Source organism: Myxocyprinus asiaticus, chromosome 7 (genome assembly GCF_019703515.2).
Source record: "Myxocyprinus asiaticus isolate MX2 ecotype Aquarium Trade chromosome 7, UBuf_Myxa_2, whole genome shotgun sequence".
NCBI lineage: Eukaryota > Metazoa > Chordata > Actinopteri > Cypriniformes > Catostomidae > Myxocyprinus > Myxocyprinus asiaticus.
The window spans coordinates 42,732,801-42,747,500 of record NC_059350.1 but is presented as its reverse complement, the minus strand read 5'-3'; positions in this window follow the sequence as shown (position 1 = coordinate 42,747,500).

Genomic DNA, 14,700 nt, shown 5'->3' with positions numbered 1-14,700 from the left:
AGAAAGCAAAGAGAGGACAAGACATAATAGGAATAAGAGGGAATCTGTTAGATTCGGGAAATTGATGCAAGCCAAATTCAAACTTGTTTTACCCACATGAGCACCAGGCCCAATAAAGAAATGAACAGATGATAGAATAAACAAATGATAGACTTAACTAATAAATGATAGATCAAGTGACCAAATTCAGCAATCATTTATGATTGGGGACTAGAGAATCTTATAATCTGCTTGTAGGCACCAATATCACACAATGTTCCCCCACGCACAGAGCATCTGTCCTCCGGTGACACTAATGTGACTGGTGCTAACACAGTTCAGAGTTCTGAGAAAGACTCTTCCATATTCAAGGAAGAGAGGATTTGAATTGCATCACTTCATTTTCATGTCCTCTCTTTCCCCAAGTACACATGCATAAGCTCACAAGCATGCCCCGTGAAATTGTCACAACTGAGCAGTAAGCTGACAGCTCTGGTATATAGTGGCATCGATCCTCAACTCTTCCCTGTGACGTCATTAAACTTCAACACCCTCCTCATGTTTCTCTCTCTCTCTCTTTCTTTCTCACTCACCATATGGATTTTTAAATCCAATGATGTCTCTGATTGTCATTAAAGTAATTAGACTAAATCTGCCAACTTTTAGAGATATTATGGAAACAGACTACAGTAGACTGATGATCAATTACGAACAGAAAACACCCATATGTTTCTAGAGACATTAAAGCAGGAGTTCACCCAAAAATTCTGTCATCATTTACTCAACTTGAGTCACCATGGAAAGTCATACAGGTTTGGAAAAACATGAGAGTGAGTAAATGATGACAGAATTTTCATTTTAGGGTAAACTATCCCTTCAAACTGGAATAAGAAAAATTATTTTAACATTTAAAAAAATCACACACTTCACCTTTGAAATATCCAGTATTTAAATATTAGACAGAAATTTATGTGGGTTAAATAAAAATACTGGTATTCATGACAGACATTTGTATTTTGCTGAAAAAATTACAACAAGCATGCAAGTACAATATGTGTGTGTGAGAGTGCGTGTGTGTGTTTGTGTATTTTGTGTAAGGCTAACTATAAAATGCTTTAGGGCTTTGACAGACAGAGAATTTGCCCTGCTCTCAGAGCCTGACTAGTGGTCATCACTCTTGTGGACTAAGGCTTATACAGAAAGAAAGAGAGAGAGAGAAAGAGAGAGAGAGAGAGAGAGAGAGAGAGAGAGAGTGTGTGACCTTGATGACAGCAGTAAATTTGGACAGGAATGTCAACAGCCACAAGACATATTAGTGTCACGCCAGTGTGCCCATAAGTTTACCTCTGCCAATTACACAGCGGCCATAAGATCACAGCAGCCAATCAGAGAGCATGACCCTTGCTTAAATCACGGCTGCCAAAACTGTTTTAACCACCCGATGCTTGAAGAGTTCTTTAAATAAAACATAAAAAAAAATCAACAAAGGCACTATTTTCCCTATGTGTTTAAAATAAAAAGATTTTGATGAGTAGGGCCAGATAGTGAAGCAAAGCAGACACAATAAGTGGCCAGCATACATGGGAACTCCAATACTATCTAAAAAGTTTCCATGGTGGCATCTCATGAAATTCATTGAGTTGTAATCTAGGCAAAATATGGCTACTTGGAAGAAGCTATAATTTAACATATTTTTCATTTGTTTAACATTCTTTGGTCACTACATAATGCTCATTGTTCCATTTGTATTATTTTAAAGTTTTGACTTGGCTATCATTCTAAAATGTGGAAAATAGCAATAAAAAAGAATGATTATATGTGTCCAAACTAATATTTAAAAGATTAGATAACAAATAATTATATCTATTTAATAATAGTACTTGGTATTAATACAGATTTCCAGATTCGATTCGATTCTGATTCACAAGCTCTCAGTTTGATTCCAGTTTTGATTTGATTCGATTCCAAATAATCTGGATATATTTCAGTTATAATGTCCATTTTGCTTACATATGAAAGCAATTTTATGATTTTCAATTAAAATTTCAATACTAAAACACTAATTTAAGTAAACAAAAGTGATCAATTTTTTAAGTAGAATAATAGAACGGATACAAATATAGAAACAAATTAAGAAAATGGTGCTTGAAGTTTTTAACAGCAGTATCAAGTATTTAAGAAAGCATTCAGAAATTGTAAACATAATGTAATGTAACATAAAACTACTTGAATTACCCATAAATTAAATTGGCCCAAAAACGGGTTATGGAACATTTGCAACGCATAGAGGCGCCGAATCGGATGGTGAAACATATAAAGGAATGTTCCGGGTTAACAAGTTAAGCTCAATTGACAGCATTTGTGGCATAATGTTGATTACCACAAAAATTTTATTTGACTCATCCCTCCTTTTCTTTAAAAAAAGCAAAAATCAAGGATACAGTGAGGCACTTACAATGGAAGTGAATGGGGACAATGAAAGTGAATGTGGCCAATTTTTGGAGGGTTTAAACACATAAATGTGAAGCTTAAAATGTTATAAAAGCACTTACATTAATTCTTCTGTTAAAACTTGTGTATTATTTGAGCTGTAAAATTGTTTAAATCATAATTTTTACAGTCATTATAGGGCTTTAGGGGTTGTTGACATTACATCGTCATGGCAATGAAGTTGTAAAATGGATATAACTTTACACAAAAAATTTAAGTATGTGATTAATCACACTAAAATCACGTTAACACACACATTGTTTAAGTCTTGTGGCTATACTTTTGAAACAGTGAGTATTTTAACGTTCAGAAATTGGCCCCAATTCACTTCCATTGTAAGTGCCTCACTGTAACCCAGATTCTTGCGCTTTTTTCAAGAAAAGGACAGATGAGTCAAAACAAATTTTTGTAGTAATCAATATTATGCCACAAATGTTGTCATTCGAGCTTAACTTGTATTGCATGCGGAATATTCCTTTAAGGAATCTCCACCCCAGCTATTTGTCCCTCTGTTTACATTCTGTTTAGTCATAAATGACTGTGTTTACATTAATACCTTACAAAGATGGGCATTTTCAGAGTTTTGAAGTGTATTTTATCATTTAGGCATGTATCCACATTACCACAACTCATAAACTACAGATCACACACAGTCTACACCAGACACAAACGTTGCATCACTTCAAAAGAAAGTTCAGTAGTTCGTTATGTTAATGTAATCTTGTGTTGAAGCAGTAAAAATATTTGGCTTGCTGTCCGTATACTGGAGGGCTCGGAGCTCGAGACTCGACTCGAGTCCTAAATACCCCCCTGGACTTTACTTATTTAGATAATGAATCTAGAGAATATGTGGAGATGGGGTGGAGGTGGGATGTCAGGAGAGTTGTCACAGGAAGCAGGTGAGCAGCGGCTTATATACTCCTGCTCATGGGCTGTGATTTGTCAGATTAAAATTAACATGCTCCTCCCGAACCTCTGTTAATTAACTCCATTTCAGTAGTTCGTATGTTAATGTAATCTTGTGTTGAAGCAGTAAACGTATTTGGCTTGCTGTCCATTGTTGGGCCTCATGTATTCAGATAGAAGACAAAGGCAGGCCTAACAGTCATAAAACCTAACTCAGGCCCCCACATACTGAGTTGTAAATCTTACTGATAAAAACCGCGCCAAAATCAAACAAAGGGAGTCCAAAACAGACTACAAATCCCATGAAGCCTTGCTCACTAAAGGATCGAACTCTCAACTCCTATTGGATGAGATACACAACAGAACGTCCCTCAAACCATGACATCATCAGGAGTAGAAATACCTCTGAAATGCTTCTGGGATTTGCTTCCAGCAACTTTGTTCACCGTGTATAGACGTAGTTCATCGCTGCTCTCAGGTGCAACCTCGTGGCACAAGGAAGTAACATCCGACTTGAAACTGTGGCCATACAATCTCCATCTCGCCGGACGAGTTGAGATTACTCTGTGTTCAACCGAACACTCTAACGGATCCGAAGGAGACCGCCGAGCAATCCACATCTTCATCCGTTTGCCTGCAGAAGTGAAGAGATTAAAGATTTCTCTTCCATCTTCAATCAAGTCGACATTTCTGAAGTTCTCCGCCGGCCCGCCGAGAATCAACAGCCGTGCCCGCCAACAGAGCGAGGAAACGGCCTCCCGTCATCACACGAGCCTCAAGGAACCGGGTCGGAGTTAAAGGATGGAGGGACACACATTCTACCTGTGTCCTCATGCGATTCAAATAAGAGGTTTACGTCTGGGCAGAGATAGAATATTATAGTGTGTTATTCTTGTGTTTCAAGGTTTTTGCTTGTACAGTTTACGGACCGCCATGTCCGCTCATTATTAATACTCAGGGTATTAATTATCATGAATTTGTTTTGCTGTATTGTGGTCCAACCAAACTGGACTGTTGTGCATTTTTGCCATCACGGGTGAGACCGGTAAACTGAGTTCCCTATCTTTCACTCACTCGACGTTGGTGTCGATGTAGTGACACTAGGGGTCACTCTTGGGAGCCCGAGACACCTCTGGTCTTTGATAAAAGACCAATGAAAAATGGCAAGTGGTATTTGCATGCCACTCCCCCGGACATACGGGTATAAAAGGAGCTGGTATGCAACCACTCATTCAGATTTTCTCTTCGGAGCCGAACGGTCATGCTCATTGAGCTGAATACTACTGTTCATTCACCTCTGCTGGATCTGACGGCGCATTTCAGCGGCTTCTCCCTCCTCTGCACTGGTGAACTGCAGAGAACGCCCCTGGCCCTTCGGCAGAAAAACTAGAGAGTATATTTTCTGAAAGAGCATTTTTCCACTCTAAAAGAGTATATATTTCTCTAAAAGAGCGCATACACGGAACGTCTTTTTAAAGACGCGTCTTTTTAAAGATGCTTTTCCGATTGTGTGTTATTCCTGGTTGTGCTCGTTATCTCTCGCCTTCTAACGGTCACGATCACTGTCTTTCATGTCTGGGCACTGCTCATGCAGAGACAGTGTTTGTGGATAGTCATGTTCTCATTGCGAGAATATGTCCATGGCAACATTGCGGTCGCGGCTCGCCTTCGTAAGAAAGTGAGCCACCCCAGAGGTGCCTGCCTCAGTCCTTTTACCCACGGGTTTGAGGCCAGTGCGGCTAGCACCGGGGGTGATTTGGGGACCCCAATGGGACCTCCCATTCCCCAGCACGCTCGTCTGCCCCGATCTGGCTTCTGGGTGAGTCCGCCGTCTCGTCTCACAGCGAGTTCGACCTCTTATTCGGAGCCCGCGAAAGTGATGAGCTCTCGAGCGCAGCATCGGAGAGCGGGCTCGTCCAGTCGGAAGCCTCAGCTGGGCTCCTCCCTTCAGGGTCGATTGCCCAGTCACAGGCTGACGCGGAGATGACGACATGATTTCCCAGGCAGCTGCGAGCGTCGGTTAGAGTGGATTTCACCGCTCTTCCCTGAACCCTCGCGGCTCGGTGATTAGTTCCTGGGCTCGCGGCGCCGCTCAAAGCAACGCCCTTCCCCCGTTCCTTTCATCCCGGAAGTGCATGAAGAGCTGACAAGGTCGCGGGAGGCACTTTTTACTGCCCAGTCCCGATCTTTTCAGCTTCCCCGCCCTCACTACCCTCGATGGTGGGGCAGCCAAGGGCTATTCGGCAATCCCCCGGTGGATAAAGGCGCTCGCGGTGCACCTATGCCCACAGAGCACCGCCACCTGGCGCGGGTGCCCAAAGCCCCCATCCAAGGCCTGTAGGTTTACGTCATCTCTGACGGCCAAGGTCTACGGTGCCACTGGACAAGCCGCCTCCGCCCTGCATGCCATGGCTCTCCTGCAAGTCCACCAAGGCGCTAAAGGAACTGCACGAGGGTAGTTCTACCCCGGGATTGATGAAGGAACTGCGCTCGGCGACCGACCTCGCTCTCCGCGTGACAGAGGTCACGGCGCGGTCTCTCGGGCAGACGATGGCTACACTAGTGGTCCAGGAGTGCCACCTTTGGCTCAACCTGGTCAAGATGGGTGAGGCCGACAAGACACGATTCCTTGCCGCCTCCATTTCCCAGGCGGGCCTATTCGGCGACACCATCGAGGACTTTGCCCAGCAGTTCTCGATGGTAGAGCAGTAGATGGATGCTAGCCGGCATATCCTGCACCGGCGCGGCTCAAGATCCCGCACCCCTTCTACTCATCGCCAAGGGCGTCCCCCTGTGGTGACTGCACCGGCTCCGCCGCAGCCCACCCCTTCGGCCAGGCCCCAGCGTGGAACCCACCGCAGGAAGCACACGCCACCCGTCTCGCGGCCGCCCAGAACCCGTGAAAGGCTTCAAAGCGCCCTTGAGATGGGCGACCCAGAGACAACGAAACCCGCTGCTCTGGAGCTGGTAAGCATATCTTCATCTTTGTGTTACCTTTTGCATTTAATTGCGCTGCATGCCCAAGTGGCTGCAGTACTCAAGAGCTCAGCAAGAGCTGTTTCCTTGTTCCCTGGATCACGTATCCGGTGTGTACGGCTGTCATCACGACCACCGTCCACCACTCTATTTGGCAGGTTGGCGCTCCAGCGGCGGTCTCCCGCCCCTGAGTGCCCAGCTGTGGCACAAATCCACCCCCGATGTAACAGTCTCCATGGGTCATGAGGACAGGCCTCTTCCTCCCCCGTCCCAGGCTGTTCCGGGGGTGGTCACAAGGAGCCAGGTAAGTGCTTCGATGTCCTTAGACTCAGCACGGCCACGACGTGGTGTGGCACCTCGAGCTCCGCCCTGCCGCGAGGCCCCACCTGCTGGTACATCCGATGACATTGTCCCTTTGTTCCCCCTTGTGCGGAACTTGGACGCATGGCTTGCGCTTTCCAATTCGTCACGAGGGCTGGTCCGGACCGTCCGACTCAGCTGCGCGATTCACTTCGCCGGGCATCCGCCCAGGTTCAGCGGTGTCAACTTCACCTTGGTGAAAGACGAAAACGCTGCTACCTTGTGCGGAGATCGCTACCCTCCTACGGAAGGACGCGATAGAACCTGTCCCTCCAGCCGAGATGAAGAAAGGGTTTTACAGACCCTACTTCATCATACCGAAAAAAGGCGGTGGGTTGCGGCCAATCTTGGACCTGCGAGTACTGAACCAGGCTTTACACAGACTCCCGTTCAAGATGCTGATGCAAAGATGCATTCTAGCAAGCGTCCGGCATCAAGATTGCTTCGCGGCAGTAGACCTGAAGGATGCGTACTTTCACGTCTCGATCCTTCCTCGACGCAGACCCTTCCTGCGGTTCGCGTTCGAGGGTCAGGCGTATCAGTACAAAGTCCTCCCTTTCGGCCTGTCCCTGTCTCCTCACGTCTTTACGAAGATCGCAGAGGCTGCCCTTGCCCCATTAAGGGAGGTGGACATTCGCATTCTCAACTATCTCGACGACTGGCTAATCTTAGCTCACTCTCGAGACGTGTTATGCGCACACAGGGACCTGGTGCTCTCACACCTCAGCCGACTAGGGCTTCAGGTCAACTGGGAAAAGAGCAAGCTCCTCTCGGTTCAGAGCATCTCTTTTCTCGGTTTGGAGTTGGACTCAGTCTCCTTGACGGCGCGCCTTACGAACGAGCGCGCCCAGTCGGTGCTGGCCTGTTTGAAGGCGTTCAAACAGGGAACAGCGGTTCCACTGAAACATTTTCAGAGGCTCCTGGGGCATATGGCATCCTCGGCAGTGGCCACCCCGCTCGGGTTGATGCATATAAGGCCGCTCCAGCACTGGCTCCAGACTCGAGTCCCGAGACGGGCATGGCACCACGGGACACACCACGTGGCCATTACGTCGGTCTGTCTCCGTCTTTTCAGCCCTTGGACCGACCTCTCATTTCTACGAGCAGGTGTTCCCCTAGAACTGGTCTCCAGGCACATCGTGGTCACGACAGACGCCTCCAAAATGGGCTGGGGCACTGTTTGCAACGGGCACGCAGCCGCCGGCCTCTGGATGGGTCCGTGACTGCATTGGCACATCAACTGCCTCGAGTTACTGGCAATTCTGCTCACCCTGCGGAGGTTTCGGCCGTTGATCCAGGGCAAGCACGTGTTAGTTCAGACAGACAACACGACAACGGTAGCATATGTCAACCGCCAAGGTGGTTTGCGCATTCGTTGTATGTCACAACTCGCCCGCCGTCTCCTCCTCTGGAGTCAGCAGCACCTCAAGTCACTGCAAGCCACTCACATCCCGGGCAACCTCAACACTACGGCGGACGCGCCGTCACAACAGGTTACCCTCAGGGGAGAGTGGAGACTCCACCTTCAGGTGGTCCAGCTGATTTGGAGTCGATTCGACAGGCACAGGTGCACCTGTTCGCCTCCCAAGTATGCTCCCCATTGCCCGCTCTGGTACGCCCTGACCGAGGTCTCCTTTGGCATAGACGCGCTGGCACACAGCTGGTCCCCTGGCATTCGCAAATATGCGTTTCCCCCAGTGAGCCTGCTTGCACAGACCCTGTGCAAGGTCAGGGAGGACGAGGAGCAGGTCATCCTGGTAAGCACCCTACTGGCCCACCCAGACATGGTGCTCGGACCTCACGCTCCTCGTGACAGCTCCCCCCTGGCAAATTCCCCTGAGGAAGGACCTTCTTTCTCAGGGAAGGGGCACCATCTGGCACCCACGCCCAGACCTCTGGAATCTCCATGTCTGGCCCCTGGATGGGACGCGGAAGACCAAAGCTGTCTCCCACCTGCGATGGAAGACACGTTCACTCAGGCTTGGGCTCCCTCTACGAGGCACCTGTATGCCTTTAAGTGGCGTCTGTTTGCTAAGTGGTGTTCTTCCCGTCGGGAAGACCCCCAGAGATGCGCAGTCAGATCAGTGCTTTCCTTCCTGCAAGAGAGGTTGGAAGGGAGGCTGTCCCCTTCCACCTTGAAGGTGTACGTTGCTGCCATAGCAGCACACCACGACGCAGTCGACGGTAAGTCCTTAGGTAAGCATGACCTGATCATCATCAGGTTCCTAAGAGGCGCCAGGAAGCTGAATCCCTCCAGGCTGCACCTCGTTCCCTCATCGGACCTCTGTAGTACTTCAGGGTCTACAGAGAGCCCCCTTTGAGCCTTTGCAGTCAGCCGAGCTTAAGGCACTCTCCTTGAAGACTGCCCTCCTGACTGCGCTCACTTCCATCAAGAGGGTAGGAGACCTGCAAGCGTTCTCTGTCAGCGAAACGTGCCTGGAGTTCGGTCCAGGTTACTCTCACGTGATCCTGAGACCCTGACCGGGCTATGTGCCCAAGGTTCCCACCACCCATTTAGGGACTAGGTGGTGAACCTGCAAGTGCTGCCGCAGGAGGAGGCAGACCCAGCCCTGTCGTCGCTGTGTCCGGTGCGCGCTTTACGCATCTATTTGGATCGCACGCAGAGCTTTAGAATCTCTGAGCAGCTCTCTGTCTGCTTTTGGTGCACAGCGGAAAGGAAGTGCTGTCTCACGGCAGAGGATCACCCACTGGCTCGTTGACGCCATAACTATGGCATATCTCGCCCAAAACATGCCAACCCCGGTAGGGCTACGAGCTCATTCTACCCGTGGTGTAGCAGCTTCTTGGCCCCTGGCCAGAGGTGCCTCTCTAACAGACATCTGCAGAGCAGCAGGCTGGGCAACAACCAACACCTTTGCAAGGTTCTACAACCTCCGGGTGGAACCGGTTTCGTCCCAGGTAGTGGCAAGCAACACAAGCAGATAAGCCCGGGATAGCTGGCCGCGTGTATCGCTTGCACATAGCGCCTTCCACCTCCTTTTGAGCTGAAGAGGTGCGCCGTTAATTCCCAGTAGTGTTCACAAAATTTGTTCCCTGGTTGACTTCCTCTGAGCCCTGTGGCAGTTGAGTGTTCGGAGAGACTCGCTGCCGGCCTAGTACACGTGCTAACTAAGAGCCCGGTTCTGGGGTAGGTGCTCCGCATGTGGCGGTTCCCTGAAAGGCTAACCCCATGCGATCTATATCTTCCGCTTATTTGTTTCCCTGCTGGCAAACTGCGTCTTCCTTGGGCAGAGCCCCTCTGCCCCAGTCTCCATATTTGTAGTAACTCCTCCCCCATTGGGCAGGATCTACCTTGAAGGCTCTCCACATGGTTGGAAAGACCATGTGACATATTCTTCCACTTAAATATCCCCACCTCTCTTGGGGCGAGGTGTGGTCTCCGCGGTGTCCTCCCCTTGGGAGGGACACCCCCGACTAGACCTGGTGGCCCAGTCAGATAATCCCCCTTCTTTTTTAGGGAGTGGAAAAAGAGAAGGGGAAAAGAGGCCACGACTAGGTTAAGCCTGTCTCTATCTTTGGGTAGTCAACTTATTCCCAAAAAGGGCCGTTTGACACTCATAACTGTGTTGGGGAAGGTTACGTGTCGACCTGGTGTGCTGGCTATGAGGCACACAGCAAGTCTGCCCACCACACACCGTCAGTTCATGTAACACCGTTCAGCCTTGTGGCATTTTGTATAGGGACCCCTAGTGCCACTACATCGACACCAACGTCGAGTGAGTGACAGATAGGGAACGTCATGGTTACTGGTGTAACCTCCGTTCCCTGATGGAGGGAACGAGACGTTGGTCCCTCCTGCCACAACGCTGAACTACCCGCTGAAATGGCCGGACCTTATATCGGCTCCTCAGCATAAAACCTGAATGAGTGGTTGCATACCAGCTCCTTTTATACCCGTATGTCCGGGGGAGTGGCATGCAAATACCACTCGCCAATTTTCATTGGCCTTTTATCAAAGACCAGAGGTGTCTCGGGCTCCCAAGAGTGACCCCTAGTGTCACTACATCAACACCAACGTCTCGTTCCCTCCATCAGGGAACGGAGGTTACACCAGTAACCATGACGTTATCCATTAAAGAGTCAAAGAACGCGGGACTTTTACGAGCCGTCCACCGCGTCTCTGAGTGATAAACTAACAGCTGCTTTCTCTCCCACGATCGCGAAATCGGCTTTAGGGCCGTCACTTTAATCTCTCTCTCTCTCGTACTAACCACACACACACACACACACACACACACACACACACACACACACACAAACACTCGCCCTCTCACACACACACACCCTCATGTGTTATAGAATTATATTTATTTTCATATCTAATCATATCACTGTTTAGTTTGTAGTTGTAAGTCAGAAGTTTATTGACTGCGTTGTATTAATTATTAATTGATATTACTGCATAAATAAACTTTGTTTATATTACAAAGAGAAGTGTTTTGGTTTGTTTTGCATATGCCTGTGTCATGCTGACAGGATGTCAGTGCTCCGATTCAAGCCTTCATTCATTTTTTTTTTTTTTTTTTTTTTTTGAAAATCGATATTCTTCGGATGTCGATTTTCCTAAGAAAACAATCTAATATTGAGACTGTTATACTATCTGGTTATTAGTCCCTGATTCCAGGGTGGTGCCCCGTCAATGTTGATCCTTATTAATATTCTATTGATTTTTGATAATTGATAATTATCTTTGATGATTGTTGAATTTGAATGATCAATAAGCTAGTGTTAATTTTAATTAATGTAATTAACGATTATCTTTGATAACTGTTGACTTAAAGGATTAGAAAAGCTAACATTGATTCTCATCAATGTTCTATTGATTTTAATATCTCATAATTATCTTTGATAATTATTAATTATTGCTAATAACCAAACTTGCTCGTAAATGTAGCGCACTACATTTACTGGAGCCCCATATGAGGTTTTAATGAGTTAGATTAAATTAATTAATTTAAATATTAATTAATAACTAACTAAATAATTATTAATTATTTCTGATAGTAACACTGATCTAAACAAGCAGTAAAGCCCTACACCATATACTGATTGGTATGGGTGGGGCACTGTTGCTGTGGTATCGAGTAGGGCACAAAAGACTTCATTAGATTTATTAACACCTGTAATGGAAGCAAAGGTTATCAAAGGTTAGTTTGTACTTACCTGTAGTGGAGCAAATGGTTAGTTAGGAATACGTAAATTTATTACATTTATGTACGTCTGTAAGGGAAGCAAAAGGTTAATTATGGAAAACGTGTCAATTACGTTCATATGCAGCTTTGAGGGAAGCAAAAATTTAGTTAAGAATACAACTGTATTACATTTGTCATGGCGGGGCACTGTTGCTGCGGTATTAAGTAGGGCACAAAAGACTTTATTAGAATCATCAACACCTGTAAGGGAAGCAAAGGTTAGTTTGTACTTACCTGTAGTTATGTAAAACGTGTCAATGACATTTATATGCAGCTTTGAGGGAAGCGAAAGGTTAGTTAAGAATACAACTTTCTTACGTTTGTCATGGCAGGGCACTGCTGCGGCAGTATCAAAATGAGAAAGGGGTGATGCTGTGGCATAATTGAGTGTATGTGGGCAATGCTGCAGCAGTATCGAGCGTGGGCGGGCGCTGCAGCACATTATCTGATGGGGCACTGTGGCTGCAGTATCAAATAGGGCACACATAGTTTATCACATTTAGGCACACCTTATTGTGTGTCGGGCTCATTCTGAATATGAGCAAAGGAAATGCCTATGCCATGGTTAACAGGAAAAGCTAAAAGGCTCTTAAGATTACTGCACCACCACTGCACTCGAATGGGAAAGCTCATACTGCGTTTCGGACAGGAGAGCCTGCGACCAATGCGCTAAGGCTCACACTGCATTTGAACGAGAGAGCCCTCACTGCAATTCGATGGAAAAGCCTGCATTGCGTTCAAACGGGAGGGCCCACACTGCATTCAAATGGTGGATGGCGCAGAGTAAAGAACCTTGTTGAATAGCGGTTTGTGATGGGTATATATTTATGTGCTGTGCCCCTCGAGTTTTTAATAAGAGGAACCATAAGAGGAAAGAGGAAACATGATTGTGGTGTTGTGGGAGATTTAGTGGCAATGCCTGAAAAATTCCGTATTTGCAGCACCTGGAAAAACACATTTGCGCTGCTTTGCGGTGTGGTGGAAGTTTGTCGCATGGTCCGAAGGACACCACAGTTGCGGCACCTGTACAGCACATTTGCGCTGCTTGCGGTGTGGTAGGACTTTGTCGCATGGTCCGAAGGACACTGCAGTTGCAGCCATCTTTGGCCCCTCAGCAGGTAATAGTAAAGTCTTGGAAAGACACCTAGATAGAGAAAGTGAGAGGTAAATCTGCGTACAATTCAGTGACAGGAATTTAAATGTGCTCTCGCAGAGGCCTGCTGGAAGTAATATTGGTGAGACCCTGCGGAAGGCGCAATTTTAGGCGTTGCTGTAGAAAAGACAAAATAATCATATTTAGGTGAAACTTTAGAAAAAAATGTGCTAGGGAATACAGTACATCTTCATAAACAATGTGAAAAAAATAGCATAAAATGATCTGAGAAATAAGAGCTTTGGCTCTGTAATGCATGCGCTCCTAGGAGTATAACTGTCGTCTGTAGTAGTCTGTAGGATAATGGATGCCGTTACACCATTGTTTGGCTCTCAAGTGAGCAGGAATGCAGGCCGGTTTTGAGAGAGCTCTTCTACGACCACTCCAGTGATGTGAAATGTTTGCTTCCACCAGAGCTTTGAAAGTCAGAGGCTAACAGCATGCTATCTTCAGGCATTATGTATTGTTAAAGAGTATGCAAGGTAGCTCTTCAGCTTCCTGGAAGCCTGATCCATAGATGTGGGGTGGTGTATGATCTTTTATAGTTTGATGGTCAGTGTGTCTGGAACGAAGAAGGAGACACTAAATCATTGAAGCACTGAGATGTTTGGTATGTTGAAATCTTTCATTCATTATTTCTTTCCATCATTTCCCCTTTCTCAACCACTCCTGTAAATAGTCTCTGAAGGATTATTATTTTTTTTTTTTTCATTCAATTCTCCACTGCAGTAGTCCAGAGCTAGTGTTAAGAGGGCTGGGATAACGGTTAGGACTGATCAATACAACCTGGCACCAACATCAGCTCTGTGGAGACAACACACACACACCATGTGCACACACACAGCCAGGATACACACAGTCCTTCATCAATACATTCATCTTATTCATCTTATTCTGATTCAGGACAGAAACCCCTTCACAACCCTGGCCACTTCTGGCCACTTCTTCTGACCCATCGACCTCTTCCAATACCTTAATCTCTTTCAATCTTTAATTTGTCAATTTTGTTAAAGGGGTCATGTCATGAGGAATCATATTTTCCTTGATATTTTGACATATAAGAGGTCATTCTACAATAAAAACATACTGTAAATTTCAGAACTGAAAACGTAAACCCCAATGCAATAAAAGCATTTATGAAACCAAGCTGCAAAAATGCCATGTTCTCTACTTTCGCGACTTCCCTACATCAGGCGTTTAGGCCAGAACTGAGCATTTCAGACAGAGGGCCAGAGACAGTGTGTAAAATTATCATATATTACAAAATTATGACTGTTTTGGTAAAAAAAAAAAAAAAAAAAAAAAACAGGAAAAGCTAAAAGGCTCTTAAGATTACTGCACCACCACTGCACTCGAACAGGAGAGCTCATACTGCGTTTCGGACAGGAGAGCCTGCGACCAATGCGCTGAGGCTCACACTGCATTTGAATGGGAGAGCCCTCACTGCAATTCGATGGGAAAGCCTGCATAGCGTTCAAACGGGAGGGCCCACATTGCATTCAAATGGTGGGTGGTGAAGAGTAAAGAACCTTGCTGAATAGCGGTTTGTGATGGGTATATATTTATGTGCTGTGCCCCTCGAGTTTTTAATAAGAGGGCCAGAGACAGGGTGTAAAAAAAAAT